The 18,817-nt window shown below is 35.2% G+C and overlaps 1 protein-coding gene across 1 annotated transcript in view; it reads right to left on the bottom strand.

Annotated features, from left to right (window-relative positions):
* Nucleotides 1–18,817, bottom strand: part of CDH9 (cadherin 9) — a 167,985-nt gene that overhangs the window by 50,963 nt on the left and 98,205 nt on the right. The window lies entirely within an intron of this gene.

The raw sequence follows: 18,817 nt of genomic DNA, 5'->3' as shown, positions 1-18,817 counted from the left end.
GCAATTTTTCATACCAAAGAGGGTGATTTTTCCACATCAAAGTTCCCATCATATTACTATCTAGGTTAAAAATCTTCAAGTCACAGCATTTAAGAACTGTATACCTGAAGTCATAAAAACCAGGGTTAGTGTCATGCATATTTCTGTGTTCCATTGGGCATGTTGTTTGCTTGTTTTTTGTTTGTTTGTTTTTTGGTTTGGGGGTTTTCATTTTTTTTGTTTGTTTGTTTTTACATGTTTATTTTATTAAAAGAGTATATATTTTTAATCTTTACTTTTATTGTTACTGTAGTAGCTTGAATTCCATAACCTTATTTATACATCCTGGATAATCTGGTCCTGAATTTCAGAGACATATCTGCCTCTTTTCCCTTTTGCTATATATACATTCTATACGTAATAATTATTTTGTGTTGTCTTTATGTCTCAGAAGGCCTGTTCTAGCTTTGTTTGCATCTCACCTTTTTACATCTTTCCCTTTTTTTAGTATTTTCCTTTAACTAAATTTGTCATATGTTATTTTAAAATTTCCTCCTTAGAGATGCCTTTCCTGACTCACTGGATTAGGATAGATGGACCTGTTCTGGACTTACATAGCACACTTCATTCCCTAAAATGATACTCATCACATTTGATGCAATTGTTTACCATGCCCAGTCAGCTGTAAAATACATCAGGGAAAGACATACTCTTCTGTTCAATCACTCAACTCATATTTCTTGAAGTCCACTAATACTTCCTTTTTTAACACTAACTTATCACATAAATACAATTAGAAAAATCAGATAATTCATAAAATAAAACTTGCCTTTTTAATTTAGGTTACATCTTATAATTCTATGTGTCAGTGTTGCTTTTAATGACTATCTTTTTGAAATGCATTTTTCAAAATATAGTTAATATTTTTGTACCTTTATCCTTGCATTACTAGTCATTTTATTCTAAGAGGATAGAAAGAAAAATATATACTTTTGATAAAAGGAAACAAATAGCAAAAGATGAAAAAGGTGAGTAAGTAGAGAATGTTATGTATGAGACACCCAAAAACAGCACCTTTTAAATCTGCTATTATTTTTCAACAGTATCTTTTTGTTTTACCTTGACACAGTTTTCTTTTTGTTTTGAGAAACTTGAAAAATTAAGCATATACATACAACACAAACTAACAATTTAAAATACATCTGTGACGGTTAATTTTATGTGTCAGCTTGACTGGGCCATGGGATGCAGACATATTCAGTTAAACAATATCTTGGGTGTGTTTGTGATGATGTTTTTGGATTAAATTAATATTTGGATCAGTAATGTAACAAAAACAGATTGACTTTCTCAATATGTGTGTGCTTCATCTAATGGTTTGAAGATAGCACACTCTCACAGAGGTTTGGAAAAAAAGCTTTGCTATTCTCTGCCGATAACTACTCCCTCTTTGAGAGGCAGTTACTGGTCTTCTACTGAAGACCAATTGTCTACCAATTTACTATGTAATCTCAGTGAGTATACTGTTACCTGACTCACCAAGTCATAAAGTTGGACATACACAACAGAGTTGCATCATCAAATGGAAGTTTTATATAGGTGATATGGCCTCAGTAGGCCCTGAGGCACAAGTAAGTTGAAGAATAGCACAACTGTCCATAATCCCCACTCCTTCTACAGTGTTTTCTCTCTCAGACCACCTCTGTGGCCTCATAGAGAATCCCCTATGATTATTTTTACTAAAGAAAGGTTTAGGTCTGTTTTACAGAGGATTCTGCACAATATGCAGGCACCAACTGATAGTGGAGAGCTATAGTATATAGCCCCTTTCTATAACATTTGTTAATAGAAGTGATGAAGGGAAATCTTGCTAGTGGCAGAATTTGAGCAATGCTCCTGGTTGTTCACTTTGCTTGGAAGATGTAATGGCCACATGTACAATTGTGTGCCAATTCACAGGCTGTGACTAATGGTATGGTTCCATGACTAAGACCATGGGAGGAGCATGATTGAACAATTGGTGACAAAGGAATTTGTGGAAAAAGTATATGAATCACATTTTTGCCTATCAATCTGAATAGGCACCAAATGACAACCCCAACACACTGGCAGTTTAATAATCAAGTGGACAGGATAGTCCGTTTTATGAATCCCAGTCAGCCTCTTTTCCCAGCCACCTTTTTCATCAGCCAATGAGATTATGAACAAACTGGCTATGATGGCTGGGATGGAGTTATGCTTGGACTCAGCAACATGGACTTCCATTCACCAAGGCCAACCTCACTCCAGCCACTGCTGACTATGCTGAAGCTCTCAGCCACAGAACCAACCCTGAGCCTTAGATATGACACCATTCCCCAAATTATCAGTCAGCTACATAATGGCAGGATAATTACATTGGATAGCTCCCATTTTGGAAGAGACAATGTTTTGTCCTTAGTAAATACTAAATAGGCACTTATACTGGATATAGATTAGCCTTCCCTGCAGGCAATGCTTCTGCCAAAACTACCATATTTGTCCTTGCAGAATTTGCAGAATGCTTCATAATATTCCAAATGGCATTGGTTCTGACAAAGGAGTTCATTTCACAGCCAAAAAAAAAAATGCATAAATGGGCCCATACACATGGCGTTTACTGACCCTACCATGTTCCTCATCATTCTGTGGCAGCTGGTTTAATAGAATGATGGAATGCTTTATTAAAAATTTAGTGTCTTTGCCAACTAGTTGGCAATACCTTGCAGGGTTGAGGAAAGTTTCCCTAGAAGACTGTATATGTTTTGAATTAATGCCTAGTATAGGTGCTGCTTTTCCTGTAGCCGGGATTCACAGGTTTAGGAATCAAGATCTAGAAATAAGAGTGACATCACTGTTATTATCTGTAGTGACCCACTATAAAATTTTTGCTTGCTATTTGCACATTCTTGGGCTTTGGTGGCCTCAAGGTCTTACCTCCAAAGGGAAGAAAACTTCCACTGATAGATACATCGATAAATTTATTGAATCGGAAGTAAATAATGCTGCCCAGCCACTTTGGGCTCCTCATGCGTCTAAATCAGCAGGCAAAGAAGAGAGTTACTGTGCTGGCTGCAGAGATTAGACTTGATTACTGAGGGGAAATGTGGCTGCTAATCCACAGTGGAGGTAAGGAAGAGTACTCCTGTCATACAGGAGTTTCCTCAGATTATACCTTAGTGTTCTCATGCTCTGTATTTAAGGTCAATGAAAATTACAACAACCCCATCCCTGCAGAACCACTAATGATACAAATCCTTCAGGAATGAAGATTTCAGTAACTCCACCAGATGAAAAACCATGTCCTGCTGAGCTGTTTCCTGAATGCAAACAGAATATAAAATGGATCATAGAAAAAAAGTAGTTATAAGTTGTTGGGGAAAGCAGCAAAGGAGAAAGGATTTACAGAGTGCCTGCAGAAATTGATTATGAATAACATATAAACAAGGAACAAACAACAAACTGTGGAAAGCCACAGGAGGCCTCTGAGAAGGAAGGCCTCTCCAAAACTCATGTTCTGGTGCAGGGTGACCTCAGCTCTATTACCATAAACATTGTGCTCAAGGACATAAAATCCCTTTGTAGCACTATGATGTAGCCAGACTTGTGGGCTCCTTGTAAAGCCCACATTCCACCAGCTGCACATAGATAACAGGCTAAAGACAACCACGTGTTATTGTTTTGTGGAACTCCCAAACCACTACTGTTATCAATCTTTAGAATGATTCAGTTCCAGCTCACTGATTCACTCCCCCATCATGTTACCCTCTCCCCACCATCACTCCACCCCTACCCTACAGATCAAAGTGATTGCAACCAATAAACAGTGTGAGAGACCAGAGCTCAGGTCCTTCACTGCCTCCAGGGTAATAAGTGATGGTCCCCTGGTCCCACTCTTTGCACTCTTAATTTTTTTCTCAATCCTTGGTCGCCACAGAACTAGGGGTACCCATGGGTGATGTGGGTACTGGTTCCCTACAATAAATAGCAGCTACAATCATATGACCAGTTAGAGAAACAATGACATGATTGTGATGAATATTTCCACTTTATTTTGTCATGAATGTGTGTATATATTTCAAATACCCATCTTCTCTTCATTCTCTTATCCCCTTATCATGTAACTTAAGCTACATTAACTTTACTTTAAAGTGTTTCATTATTATTAATTTTATCATTATAGTATGCAAGTTATGATATACCAAGTTGGAACGTAGGCATTATTCAAGGTCTTTACCTTCTCATCTGGGAAGGGGTCAGTGTGTTTTTGGTTGTATACAAAATAGTTGTGCCATATTAGATGGATTTATGACTTTCTTACTGTTCTTCTTTCTCTTCTTCCTTCCTTCTTTTATTTTCCTTGGAGAGAGGGAACTATGTATGGTTGAAGAAGATGTATATGGGTACCAAGTTGACAAGGGGTAGATTTGTGATAGTTAACTTTGTGTGTCCAGATATGGCCATAGAGTGTCCAGACATTTTGTTAAACATTATTCTGGATGTGTCTGTGAGGCTGTTTCCAGAAGAGAGGAAGGTAGAATTTGAATAGATAGACTTAGTAAAGTGGATTGTCCATCTCAGTATGGGTGAATATCTACACAATCCCTTGAAGTCCTGAGTACAAAATAAAAAGCTAAGTAAGAGATAATTTTCTCCCTTTGCCTATCTGCTACCCAATGTATCAATCTTCTCCTGCCTTTGGGCTCAGACTCAATCTGGAACACATACGATATATTATCTAGCTTCTCAGAGTTTTGGACTCAGGCTGAAACTATACGATAGTTGTTCTGAGTCTTCAGCTTGCCAACTGCAGCTCTTGGGACATCTTTGCTTCCAAAATCTTGAGAACCAATTCCTTATAATAAAATTATATATGTTTTCTGTTTTTCTGGAGAATCCAGGCTAATAAAACATCTGATTTTAAAAGTTTTAAAACTGATTTGTGGAAGAGAAGATGTAATAATGTGGCCAAGTACAAGCCTGCAGTGATCATTCCTCCCACGGGAACATCAAATTGAACAACTATCCCCAAAAACTCACCTTCACAAGAATGAAAAATCAGACGAGTGATCACAGTACCTGATTTTAACATAGTATTTAGAAAAGAGGCACTGAAAAGGGCAGAAAAGACAGTCTTTACTTGGCTACACCACTCTTTTCTTATCCCCTTGCAGCAGCCACATGGTGAGGAAAGAGAATCTATGTGCTTGGGAGAATGAGAATGTAGTGACTGTGAAACTTTGAATTGGAATGAACTCATTGCTGCCCTGTCACAATGGAAAGCAACATGGGATAGAACTCAGCTGGCACCCATGGAGAAAGCATTTAAAGTAACCCTTGCCAGAGGGGAATTGTTCATTCCAGTGGTCAGAAGTCAAGTGCCAACGAGCCACCATGGGCTAAAGTGTTCTGGGGTCTAAAATAAACTTGAAAGGCAGTCTAGGCCACAAGAACTATAATTATTGGATAAGTCTTGGTGCCTTGCTGGGCTCAGAGTTGGTGGACTTAGTGGGGATGTGACCTAGTGAGACACCAACTGGGGCAGCCAAAGACACATCTGTGCTTCCCCTCTCCCAACCATCAACAGCACAACCAGCAGTTCAGGGAGAGAGCCTTTCCTCTGCTGGCAAAGAGGAGATGGGAAGGTAAAGAGGATTTTGTCTTGCAACTTGGATACCAGCTGAGCCACAGTAGGATAAGGCAGAGTCCTGAGGCCCCCAATTTAGGCCTTAGCTACTGGATGACATTTCCATACACACCCTGGCTCAGAAGGGAACCCACTATCCTGAAGAGAAGAATCTAATTCTGGTAGGATCGCCACCTGCTGACTAAAGAGCCTCTGGGCCCTGAATAATCAGCAATGGTAAGCAAGCAGTACTCGCTGTGGACCTTGAGTAAGACTCAGAGCTGCACTGGCTTCAGGTGCGGCCAAGCACATTCCCAGCTGTGGTGGTCATGGAAAGACAATCCTGCCTGAGGAAAGGAGAGGGACTTTGTCGTGCAGCTGGTGGACCCGTTTGGCCACAGTGGGGTAGAGCACCAAAAGTAACCCTGGGAGTACCAGTTGTGGGCCTTTGCTCATGAACAGCATTTCTGAGCCTGCCTGTGGCCAGAGGGAAGCACACTTCCCTGAAGGGAGAGACCCAGGCCGGGCAGCTAATGAAAGAGCCCTTGATTCTTGAGTGAACATCGGTGGTAGCCAGGCAGTACTTGGCACGGGTAGGAGGTGGTATGGCTACAGGGAAAGACTCATCTTCTTAAGGAAAGGGGAGGGAAGACTGAGAAGGACTTTTTCTTGTGGTTTTGTTGTCAGCTTAGCATCAGTAAAATAGAAAACCCACATCGATTCCTAAGGTTCCTGACTTCAGGCCTTGGATCCTGGATGTCATCTCTGGACCAACATAGGACCAGGGGATTCTTATGTTGATTTTAAAGCCCTCAGAACTTGACTGAACACAGACAGTAGCCAAGCAGTGTATACTGTGGGCCTTGGGAGACACCTAGTGCAGTCCCTGTGGTGAGGGCCACGAGGTTGCTTGTGTCACCCCCTACCCCAGCTTCATGTAGCTCAGCACAGAGACAGACTCCATTTGCTTGAAGAAAAGTGGAAAAAGAAAAAAAGCAAGAGTCCTTGCCTGGTAATGCAGGTAATTTTCCCAGATCTCACCCAAGACCACCAAAGCAGTACCTCTATGAGTCTGCAAGAGCCACAGTGTTATTTAGTGAGCCTGGGATTCTTTTATGAAGATATGGCTGCAGTGACCAAAGGCTCAGATTACAACACCCATGTTCCTTCAAATACTTGGAAAGCCTTACCAAGAAGGACGAGTACAAACAAGCACAGACTGAAAAGACTACAGTAAATGCCAAACTCTTTAATGCCCAGACATTGGTGAACATCTTCAAGCATTAAAACTAGCCAGGAAAACATGATCTCATCAAATGAACTAAATAATACACCATTTACTAATTCTGTAAAGACATCGCTATGTGTCCTTTCAAACAGAGGATTCACAATAGCTGTTTTTGTTAGAATAGACAGATAGCCAGACATGAGCAGGAGGGAGAGCCCCTGAGAAAAGGGAGTTCTGGAAAATCTTACATCCCAGAGACCACCTAAAACATGCATGCCAGATACGAGCAGAAAAAAGGGGAAATACCTGTGCTGAAAGAAACACCCTTTAAGATGCCCAGTAATTGCTTGCTCTGTAGTTAACCTGTCAGAATGTAGCTAGTTACATGCTGATGAGGAAGGGAAGAGGGCAAAAAAAGAAATTTTGAAGAGATACACAGGCACAATAAGTATAGATTTGACCAGTATTCAACCTTCCTGGCGTGGCAGGAAAGAGCAATGTAGCCATTGCATAGAATTGATATCCAGCACTGGGCCCACACATGCTCACTAATTGTCAGTGAGAACCCCACCACACTGGGATGGGAACTAGAAAGGGACTAAAGCAGAAGGGAGAAACTAGGCAAATAAAAAGGTGGAAACTTAAGACAGAAACGTCAAGAAAATATCTGGCATCAATATAATCCTACGCAGAACTCTCGGGGCTGCTGCTGGCTCATTCATTTTCAACAGCCTGCGCTGCCTCATCTCTGAGTATACTATCTCTCTAAATAAACTCTTTTCTCTCTACTTGTCTTCAGTAAACTCTCTATTGCTGGGTAAACGGTCTCTTTGATGAATTCTTTCCCTCAGGTAAGTCTAAGAACCGAGGACTCTGCACTTCCAGTAACATATTAAGGAAACTCAAGAAAATTCAAGAAAACACAGAGAAAGAATTTAGAATGCTGTCATATAAATTTAACGAAAAAATTAAAATAACAAAAAAGAATCAAGCCGAAATTCTGGAATTGAAAAAATGCACACTGAAGAATGCATCAGAGTGTATTAAAAGCAGGATTGATCAAACAGAAGAAACAATTCACTTGAAGACAGGCTATCTGAAAATACACAATCAGAATAGACACCCCCCAAAAAGAGAGAGAATAAAAATGAATAAAATATGCCTACAAAATGTATAAAACTGTCTCAAAAGAGAAGATCTAAGGGTTATTGATCTCAAAAGAGAAAATCTAAGAGGAGAGAGAAAGAGATGAGAGTAGAAAGTTTATTCAAAAAGATACTAACAGAGAACTTCCAAAACTTAGAGAAAAATATTAATATTCAAGGACAAGAAGTTTATAGAACAGTAGTAAGCACACTGAAACCCAATAAGACTAACAAGACATTTACTAATCAAACTTCCAAAAGTCAAGGACCCATAAAGAAAGCATCCTAAAAATAATAAGAGAAAATAAACAAACAACATGCAAAGGAGCTTAAATACATCTGGCAACAGATTTTTCAGTGGAAAACTTACAAGATGGGAGAAAGTGACATGATATATTTAAAGTGCTACAAGAAAAAAAATCACTTTTATCCAGTAGACATATGCTTCAGAATTGAAGGTGAAATAAAGACTTAAGTAGACAAACAAAGCCAAGATACTTCAACATCAGACTTGTCCTACAAGAAATGTTAAAGGGAGTTCTTTAATGTGAAGGAAAAATATGTTATTGAGCAGTAAGAAATCATCTGAAGGTACAAAACTTACTAGTAAGTATCTAGAAAGACACAGAATATTATAACATTACGACACTGTAATTGTTGTGTATAAACTACTCATATCTGAAGTAGAAAGATGGAAAGAACCAATTAAAAATAACTACAGCAGGCCGGGCGCAGTGGCTCAAGCCTGTAATCCCAGCACTTTGGGAGGCCAAGGCGTGTGGATCACGAGGTCAAGTGATCGAGACCATCCTGGTCAACATGGTGAAACCCCGTCTCTACTAAAAATACAAAAAAATTAGCTGGGCATGGTGGCGCGTGCCTGTAATCCCAGCTACTCAGGAGGCTGAGGCAGGAGAATTGCCTGAACCCAGGAGGCGGAGGTTGCGGTGAGCCGAGATCGCGCCATTGCACTCCAGCCTGGGTAACAAGAGCGAAACTCCGTCTCAAAAAAAAAAATAAATAAATAAATAAAATAAAATAAAATAAAATAAAAATAACTACAGCAACTTTTTAAGACATAGAAAGTATAATAAGACATAAACAGAAAAATAAAAAGTTAAATGTAAATTAAAGTTAAAATCTAGAGTTAAAATGTAGTTTTTATGTTTTTATTAATTTTCTCTTTGTGTGCTTCTTTGTTTGTTTATTCAGTTAGTATCGAGTGGATAATAGGGTTAAAAAAAAAAAAAAAAAAAAAAAAAAAACGAAGGAAGAGGAGGACAAAGCAACCAGAAAAAAAAAAAAAAAAAAAACAGCAGAAATAAATCCCTGCTTCTCAGTAATAACAATAGATGTAAATGGTTTAAATGCTCCTATCTAAAGACATAGAGTGGTTACATGAATTAAAATAAACAAGACCCTATAATCTTGCTTAATGGATAAACAAAAAAGAAAGACAAAGCCATCTATTGTGTACAAGAAACACTACATCTATAAAGAGACACGTTAACTGAAAATAAAGGGATGAAGAAACATATTCTATGCCAATCTAAACAACAACAACAAAAAGCAGGAGTAGCTATACTTAGACAAAATAGGTATCAAGACAGAAATATATGAAGGGACAAAGAAAGTCATTACTTTATTATGATAAAGGGTTTAATTTAGCAAGAAGATATAACAATTGCAAATATATATATATATATATACTCCACAATAGAGCACCTATATATACAAAGCAAAGATTATTAGAGCTAAAGAGAAAAACAGATCTTAATATAGTAATAGCTAGAGACTTCAACACACCACTTTCAACTTTGGAAAGATCATCTAGACAAAACATCAACAAAGAACATTGAAACTTAATCTGTACTATAAATCAAAGGGATATAATCAAATGTTACAGAAGATTTTATATAATAACTATAGAACAGACATTCTTATCAATCATTTTCAAGGCTAGATTGTATGTTAGGCCACAAAACATGTTTTAAACATCTAAGCAATTGAAATAATATCAAATATCTTATGTGATTACAATGGAATAAAACTAGAAATCAAACACATGAGGAATTTTAGAAACTAAACACCACATGGAAATTAATTAATATGCTCCTGAATGATAAGTAAGTCAATGAATAAATTAACAATAAAATTAGAAAACTTCTTGAAACTTACTAAAACCTACAGAATACAGTAAAAGCAATAGAGGAACATTTGTAGCAATAAGCACTTAACATCAAAAAAGTAGAAACACTTCAAATAAACAACCTAATAATAATCTTAAGACACTTAAAAAGCAAGAGAAAATCAACCCCAAAGTTAGTAAAATAAATAATAAAAATCAGAACAGAAACAAATAAAATTGAAACAAGAAAAACAATATAAAGATCAATGAAACAGTAACATGGTTTATTAGAAAGTTTAACAAAATCAACTATCATTTATCCAGGTTAAATAACAAAGAGCAGAAGTCAATAAATAAAATAAGTAAAATCAAGATAAAAAAATGAGATATTACAACTGAGACCAGAGAAATTCCAAGGATCATTACAGGCTTCTATGAACAATTATATGCCAATAAATTGGAAAACCTAGAAGAAATGAATAAATTCCCAGACACATTCAACCTAACAAGATTGGACCATGAAGAAATCCAAAACCTGAACAGATGAATAACAATGAATGAGACTTAGGTTGTAATAAAAATATATATATATATATGTGTTCCAACAAAGAAAAGCCCAAGACTAATGACTTCACTGTTGAATTTCGCCAATTTAAAAATAATTAAAAATTATGGTCAAACTATTTCAAAAAATAAAGAAGGAGGAAATACTTCTAAACTCATTCTGTGAGGCCAGTATTACCTTGATCCAGTCAGGCAAAGATATAGCAAAGAAAAAAGAAAAGCGCAGGCCAACATCCTTGATAAATACTGATGCAAAAATCCTCAACAAATTCTAGCAAACTGAATTCAACAACACAGTAAAAAGATTATTCATGATGACTGTTTATAATATTCTCTTTTAATTTCTCTGATTCCTTGTCTTGTTCCGTCTTTATTTTGGTTTCCATTTTTTCCTGCCTTGTCTAGGTACGACTGAGCTTTATGATTTCATTTTCTCTCCACTCAAAGAAAGTTAATTATAATAACTTAAAATATTTGATAGTTGTTTTAGAGTATTATATATATTACATATATAATTATATAGATTAATTTTTTTACAAATTATTTATAAATATATAGCATACATATATTATTTGTATTTATATTTAAGCCTACAGTCCCAGATACTAGGGAGGATGAGTTGAGAGGATTGCTTGAGCATGGGAAACTGAGGCTATAGAGAACTGTGATTGAGCCACTGCACTCTAGCCTGAACTACAGAACAAAACCCATCTCAAAAAAAAAGAAGTAATTAATTAAATTAATTTTTAAAAGTATATAATTATATTTACATTTAAGTTAAATATAAACATACAATTAATAAGTAAATATGATTGCATATAATTGCATAAACATATTACAAGTAATATATAAAATGCATGGTGTAAAATTTCATCTTGGGAAACGTCAAAAGATGAGCAAATTAAACCCGAGGTAAATTCAACATTGCTGACACTTTGATCTTGAAATTCCACCCTCTGCAACCATGAAAAATATTTTTGTTGTTAAGTCCAAAATGATAAATAGGAAAAAGAGAAAGAAGTCAATGAAATCGACAATAGGAGATCATAAAAGGAATCAATAAAGCTAAATGCTGGAAATACAAATAAAATGTATAAAACTTTAGCCAGGCTAACCAAAGAAAAAAAAAGAGAGAAGATACATCTTACTACTATTAGATATCATGACTAACCCCATAAACAGTCAAAAGATAGAAATAAATATTATAAACAATTCTGCCTTAGTCCATTTGTGTTGGCATAAAGGAATTCCTGATGCCCAGTAATTTATAAAGAAAAGTGCTTTCTCTGACTCGCAGTTCTTAGTTGTATAAGAAGCATGGTGCCAGCATCTGCATCTGATGAGGGCCTCATCAGAAGCCACTAATTGCAGAAGGCAAAGGACAGCAGACATTGTATGGCAAAAAAAGGAAGAAAGAAAGAGGGGAGAAAAGTGCCAGGTTCCTTTCAACAACCAGTTCTTGATGGAACTAAGAGTAAGAACTCAAGGCCTGATGTGGTGACTTATATCAGTAATCCCAACCCTTTAGGAGGCTGTGGCCAGGCAGATGTCTTGAGCTCATGAGTTTGTGACCATCCTGGACCACATAACGAGACTCCATCTCTACAATAATTACAAAAAGCAACCGGGTATTGTGGTGTGCGCCTGTAGTCCCAGATACTAAGGAGGATGAGGAAGGAGGATTACTTGAGCATGGGAATTGAGACTATATTGAACTGTGATTTAGTAACTGCACTCTAGCTTGGCCTACAGAACAAGACCAGTCTAGAAATAAAGAAAGAAAGAAAAAGAAAGAAGAAAGAGAAAGAAAGAAAGAAAGAAAGAAAGAAAGAAAGAAAGAAAGAAAGAAAGAAAGAAAGAGAAAGAAGAGAAAAAGAAAGAAGAAAGAAAGAAAAGAAAAAAGAGAGAGAAAGAAACAGAGAAAGAGAAAGAAAGTGAGAGAAAAAAAGTGAGAGAAAGAAACAGAAAGAGAAAGAAAGAAAAAGAAAGAAAGAAAAGAAGAAAGAGAAAAAGAAAAAAGAAAGAAACAAGGAGAACTCATTCACTCCTGGGAGAATAGCACCAAGCCATTAGAGAGGGGCCTGCCCCCTTGATCCAAATACCTCCCACCCAGGCCCTGCCTCCACCTATGGGGGTCTCATTTCAACATGAGACTTGATATAGCCAAACAAACTATATCTAAGCCATCCTAGACCCACAAATTTGATTTCTTAGATGAAATGAACCAATTCATTAAATGCCATCATCTACCACCCTGACACTGAGAGAATTAGTCTAAATAGGCTGATAGAGAAAATGAATTAACAATGTCCTTAAGAAAGAGAAAACATCCAACCCAGATAGCTGTACTGGTGAATTCTATCCAACATTTAAGAAAGAATTGCTACCAAATCTCTAAAATATGTTTCAGAAAGTAGAAGCAGAGGAACACATTTTAACTCTAGACTAGAATTATCCTAATACAAAAATAAAACAAAGATACTGGAAAACACACACACACACACACACACACACACACACACACACACACCATTGTTTCTCTTGAACATGGAACATGGATGTAAAAATTCTCAAAAAAAATTCAAATATAGTCCAACAGTGTAAACAGATACTTATAACATGACCAAGTGGGGGGTTATTCCACGTATATAAGACTAATTTAAGACTCAGAAGTGAATTAGATAATTTGTCTTATCAAGAGGCAAAAAAAAAAAGAAGTCATATAATCATACAAATAGATGGAGAAAAAGTACTTAACAGTTTCCAAAACATTTTCATGATAAAAAGCTAGTAAGAGCAAGCTAAGAATAAAGGAGATTTTCTAAATGATGACAAAGGGCATCCACAAAAAAATTGTACAGCCAATATTCCTAATGGTGAAAATCTACATGCTTTACCCCTATCATTAGGAACAGGGTAGGAATGTACCCTCTTGTTCACTCCTATTGAACATATTACTAGACATCCTACCTAATGCAGTAACACAAGAAAGGAAAATAATAGGTGCACAGATTTTGAAGGAAGAAATAAAACTGCCTTTGTGCACATATAATGTTATTGTTTCTGTACAAAATATTACAGAATCCAAAACAACAAACTTTTGGATTGAATTAGGGAAATGCAAATTAAAACCACAATGAGATACCACCTTACTTCTGCAAGAATGACCACAGCTAAAAACTAAAAAAATAATAGAGTTCATGCAGATGTGGCGAAAAGAGAATACTTTTACACTGCTGGAGGCAATGTAAACTAGTACAACCACTATGAAAATCAGTATGAAGATTCCACAAATAACTAAAAGTAGAACTACCACTTGATCTAGCAATCCCACTACTGGGAATCTAACCAATGAAAAACAGGTCATTATATGAAAAAGACACATGCACATGAATGTTTGTGGCAGCATAATTTGCAATTGCAAAACTATGAAACCAACCTAAGTTTCTATTAACAAACAGGTGGATAAAGAAAAAGTGGCATATATATACCATGGAATACTACTCAGCCATAAAAAGGAACAAAATAATGTCTTTCACAGCAACTTGGATACAGCTCGAGGCCATTATGGAAAGGCCAAATCAAGGGCTGGAAAATCAAATATTTCTATATTCTCATTCTAAGCTATAAGGATGCAAAGGCATAAGAATGATATAATGGACTGTGGGGATTTGATGGGGACGGGTGGCGGGTGGTGAGAGAAAAACCTCTACATATTGGGTGCAGTGTACACTGCTAGGGTGATGGGTACACCAAAATCTCAGAAATTACCACTAAAGAACGTATGCATGTAGCCAAGTCCACCTTTACCAGCATGCTACTGAAATAAAAATTTTAAAAATATACAAAATTCGGTCACTTTTTATAGCAATAACCACTTGGGATTGTAATTAAAAAGACAAGATTATCTACCTTAATGCCAAAAAAGTGAAATATTTAGGTATAAATTTGACAATATATGTATAAAATTCCTTATGAAAGAAATCAAGAAATGAAATAATTGGAAACTGAACAAATATTCCATGTTGCTGAATAGGACCACTCAACATTTTAAAGAGTCATTTTTTCCAACTTGGTCTGTGGATTCAACTCAATTCCTGTCAAAGTTGAAGCAAAGGTACCTACATCAAATGTTTACATAAAAAGTCAAAAAAAGAAAATTCAGAATAGCCAACATAATACGGAGAAAATGAAAGTTATATAACTGACATTACTCAAAGACTTACTATAAAAATACAGTTATCAAGGCAGGGTAGTATTGATGAATAAATAAATAGATCAATGAAACAGAATAAAGATCCCAGAAATACACTCAAATGAATATAGTCAACCAATCTCTCACAAACAAGAAAAGACGGTCTTTTTAACAATTTATTCTGGGCAACTGGGCATCTGCACTGAACAAATAAATACAGATATAGACCTTATAGCCTTCACACACACACACACACACACACAACACTCAAAATGTGTTTTTAAATCATAGACCTAAATTTAAATGAAAAAGGTACAAACTTTTAGGCAATAACAGGAAAAAGTATATCACTTGGGTGTGAAAGGTCTTTTTTAGATACAGCACCAAAAGAACATTCCATGAATGAAAAATCAATAAATTGAACTTCATTACAGTTAAAACCGTCTACTTAGTGAAAGATAGTGGTAGGGTAATGTAAAGAAAAGCCACATACTGAAAAATAAAATGTTAGCCAAACACATATCTGGCAAAGGACTTCTATCCAAACTATACAAGAAACTCTTAAGAAAATAAATAGCCCAATTAGAAAATGGCTAAAGATCTGAACAGACACCTCACAAAAGAAGACACACACGTGGCACTATAAGCATATGAAAATGTGCAACATCATATTTCATTTGTGAATGGCAAACTAAAACAATGAGACAGCACTACGCTCCTATGAGAATGCCTAAAATCCAAAACACCGACAACACTAAATGCTGGTGAGAATCTGTAGCAATGGGAATTCAGTCATTACTGGTAAAATGCTATAAGAAAATACTAAAGTCACTTTGGTGGAGAGTTTGTGAGTTTCCTACAATGCTAAACAGTCACAGCATATGATTTAGCATTTATATCACCTGATCGAAAAACCTGTTGCATGAATGTGTACAGCAGCATTATTCATAATTTGAATCAAGCAAGAGATCCCTCAATAGTTGAAGTAATAAACAAATCATGGTACATCCCTATAATGGAATATTATTCAGCAATAAAAAATGATCTGTCAGTGTACAAAAGGACATAGAAGGACATTAAATTCATGTTGCTAAGAGAAGGAAACTGGTTTGAAAAAGATATATACCCTAGGATTCCAATTCTATGGAATCTGGGAAAGGCAAAACTATAGAGCAAGTACACTGTTCAGTGATTGCCAGGGCCTCAGGAGGAGTTAGGGAGAGATGAATATATGGGACACAGGTGATTATTTTCAAGGTACAGAAACTAGTCTGTATAATACCAAAATGGTGAATGCAAGACACTTTACATTTATGAAGACCCGTTGAACTGCACAACACACACAAAATTGAACCCTTGTGTAAACTGTGCACTTTAGTTAATAACATAATAATATTGATATCTCATTGCAAGAAATGTACCATGATAATGCAAGATATTTATAATATAAAAAAATTCTGTTGGGGGCAAGGTGTAGAGGGAGGATATAGAAACTCTTTTTAAGTACTGCTTCATTTTTCTGTCAACCTAAAACTTATCAAAAAATATAAATCTACTCATTAAAAACAAAAAAACAAAGTTACAAAAATCAATGTAAACAAAAGTGAAAAAGCCATAGGCTGGAATAAAATATTTAGAAAGTATATATTTTAGAATAACTCATATCTATTATAAGTATTTACATCTATATTATAAATCAGTGAGCAGAAGACAAATGATTGGACCAATGCAAATAGAGAAAAGAAAACAGGCATTTCACAAAATTAGATGCTTGTATAGTCAAACAACATATAAAATCTTCCTCAACAGCATTATACTTTAGTAAAATATAGGTGATATAGGTGAAAATCTCAGGGTAGGTACTGTATATATTATAGAAAGGCTAAAGTTAACTAAATTTTTCAAAATTGGGTGTGCAAAAGATGGTAATTTGAAGTATTTATTTTGCTTTTCTAACAAACTCTTTGACAATTTTAAATAAAATTAATTATACACCTAACCTAAGACAAAGAAGTGCATTCTTTGGCATTTGCTCATGTATGTCAATGCTCTCTTCAAATAAATGTATAAAATTGTTCATTTAAGTTTTATTTATAATAGCTTGATAACTAACAGGAGAACTGATCAACAAATTGGGGTATATTCATGCAACAGCATAATGCTCAGCAATTAAAAAATAAAATACTGATGCCTTCAGCAACTTATATGTTCTGAGATACATTATATTGACTACAAAAGCCAAATGTATAAATCTGCATTCTGTATGATTCCAATTACACAAAGTTCAAGAACAGAAAAATATATTTATGATGATATGAGTAACAATATATTCATTGAATGTTTATGTATGTATACTAAAAGTAAAACAAATATAATTTTAATTAAGAAGAGATTCATGAAGGAGTTCATTAAATATAAAAATTCAGATCATACTAGTTTTCCTTGACTACAACAGTGACTACAGAAAATAAAATGAAGAAAAGTAGTAACAACAACTATTTAAAATATTGTATGAAATTTCAATACATTTGTAGGATTGACATCAAGAAAATGTTATTATATCTTCAGGATGTGACATAAATAATTTAAACAGAGGAAGAATTTCACCAAGCTATTGAAAGGAAATGCTTAACATTTTAAGTATGTCGATTCTCCCAAAATCAATTTCTTGAATAAAGTGTAATGATTATTTTTAAACTTAATCTATTCTAAATTTCATTTGGAATATGAAGGCATTAGCTGGAATCTGAAAAATGTCAAAAATTAAAGCAAAAAATTTGAACAGGTGAAATATTTGTAATATGCATATCAACTAGAAATGTTAATATAAAATGAGCTTTTATACTTAAATACAAAAATAAACACTAATTGAGAACTGGATTGAGAAGATAATCACATTTCACAAAAGTAATTATAAATAACAAATAAGAGAAAATACTTATTTTAACTTGTTACCACAAGTTAAGATATATATATATATATATATACATATATATATATATATATACACTTAAATTTACAGTGACAAAAGAATGATTATAGATGAGATTGAAAAGCAAAAATAGAAATATTAACTCCTAATTATTGTGTATATTTGTTCAAAAAATGCAGCAAGCAAATGATGATTTCCTATAAATTATAAGTGCATACTTTTAGGCATACTTTTCCCAAGGAAGTTTTTTCTACTTAAAAAATATTAAAAACACATACCTCTAAGTATATCCATGAAGATGTTTGTTTGTCATAATTCGTGTTTTATTAAAATAAGAATAATATGCAATAGAGAATTGTTTAGGCATACATGCATGACTTTTTTCCTATCATTAAGTAGAAAAAATAAAAGTAAAACTAACTAATTTATAAAAAGTATACGTGGCCAGGTATGGTGGCTCACCCTGTAATCCCAGCACTATGCGACGCTGAGGTAAATGGATCACTTGAGTCCAGGAGTTTGAGACCAGCCTGGCCAAGTGACAAAACCCTGTCTCTACTGTTAATAAAAATGCAAAAAATTATTCAGGTGTTGTGGCATATGCCTGTAATTCCAGCTACTCAAGAGACCGAAGCAGGAGAATAGCTCGAATCCAGGAGGCAGAGGTTGCAGAGAGCCAAGGGTCACCACTGCACTCTAGCCTGGGCAACAGAGCAAGACTCAGTATCAAAAAAAAAAAAAAAAAAAAAAAGAAAAAGAAAAGAAAAAGAAAAAGAAAATGACTTTTTTTGTTGTTGTTGCTGTTGACAAATTACCTAGTAAAAAGTGAGAGTATATATAGGATGGATAGTGTAATTCCTAGAACATGATATAATGTATTTTTTTTTTCTAAAAGATGAAGAAAGACACTGATAAAAGACTTAGAACATTTTCAGAGCCCTTTAACTTGCTACACTTTCCCTGAAAATATTCCCAGGATCCTGTAGTAATAGTTAAAGAGGA

This window comes from Saimiri boliviensis, chromosome 1 (assembly GCF_048565385.1).
Source record: "Saimiri boliviensis isolate mSaiBol1 chromosome 1, mSaiBol1.pri, whole genome shotgun sequence".
Classification (NCBI taxonomy): domain Eukaryota; kingdom Metazoa; phylum Chordata; class Mammalia; order Primates; family Cebidae; genus Saimiri; species Saimiri boliviensis.
This window is presented reverse-complemented; position numbering and strand designations above follow the sequence as displayed.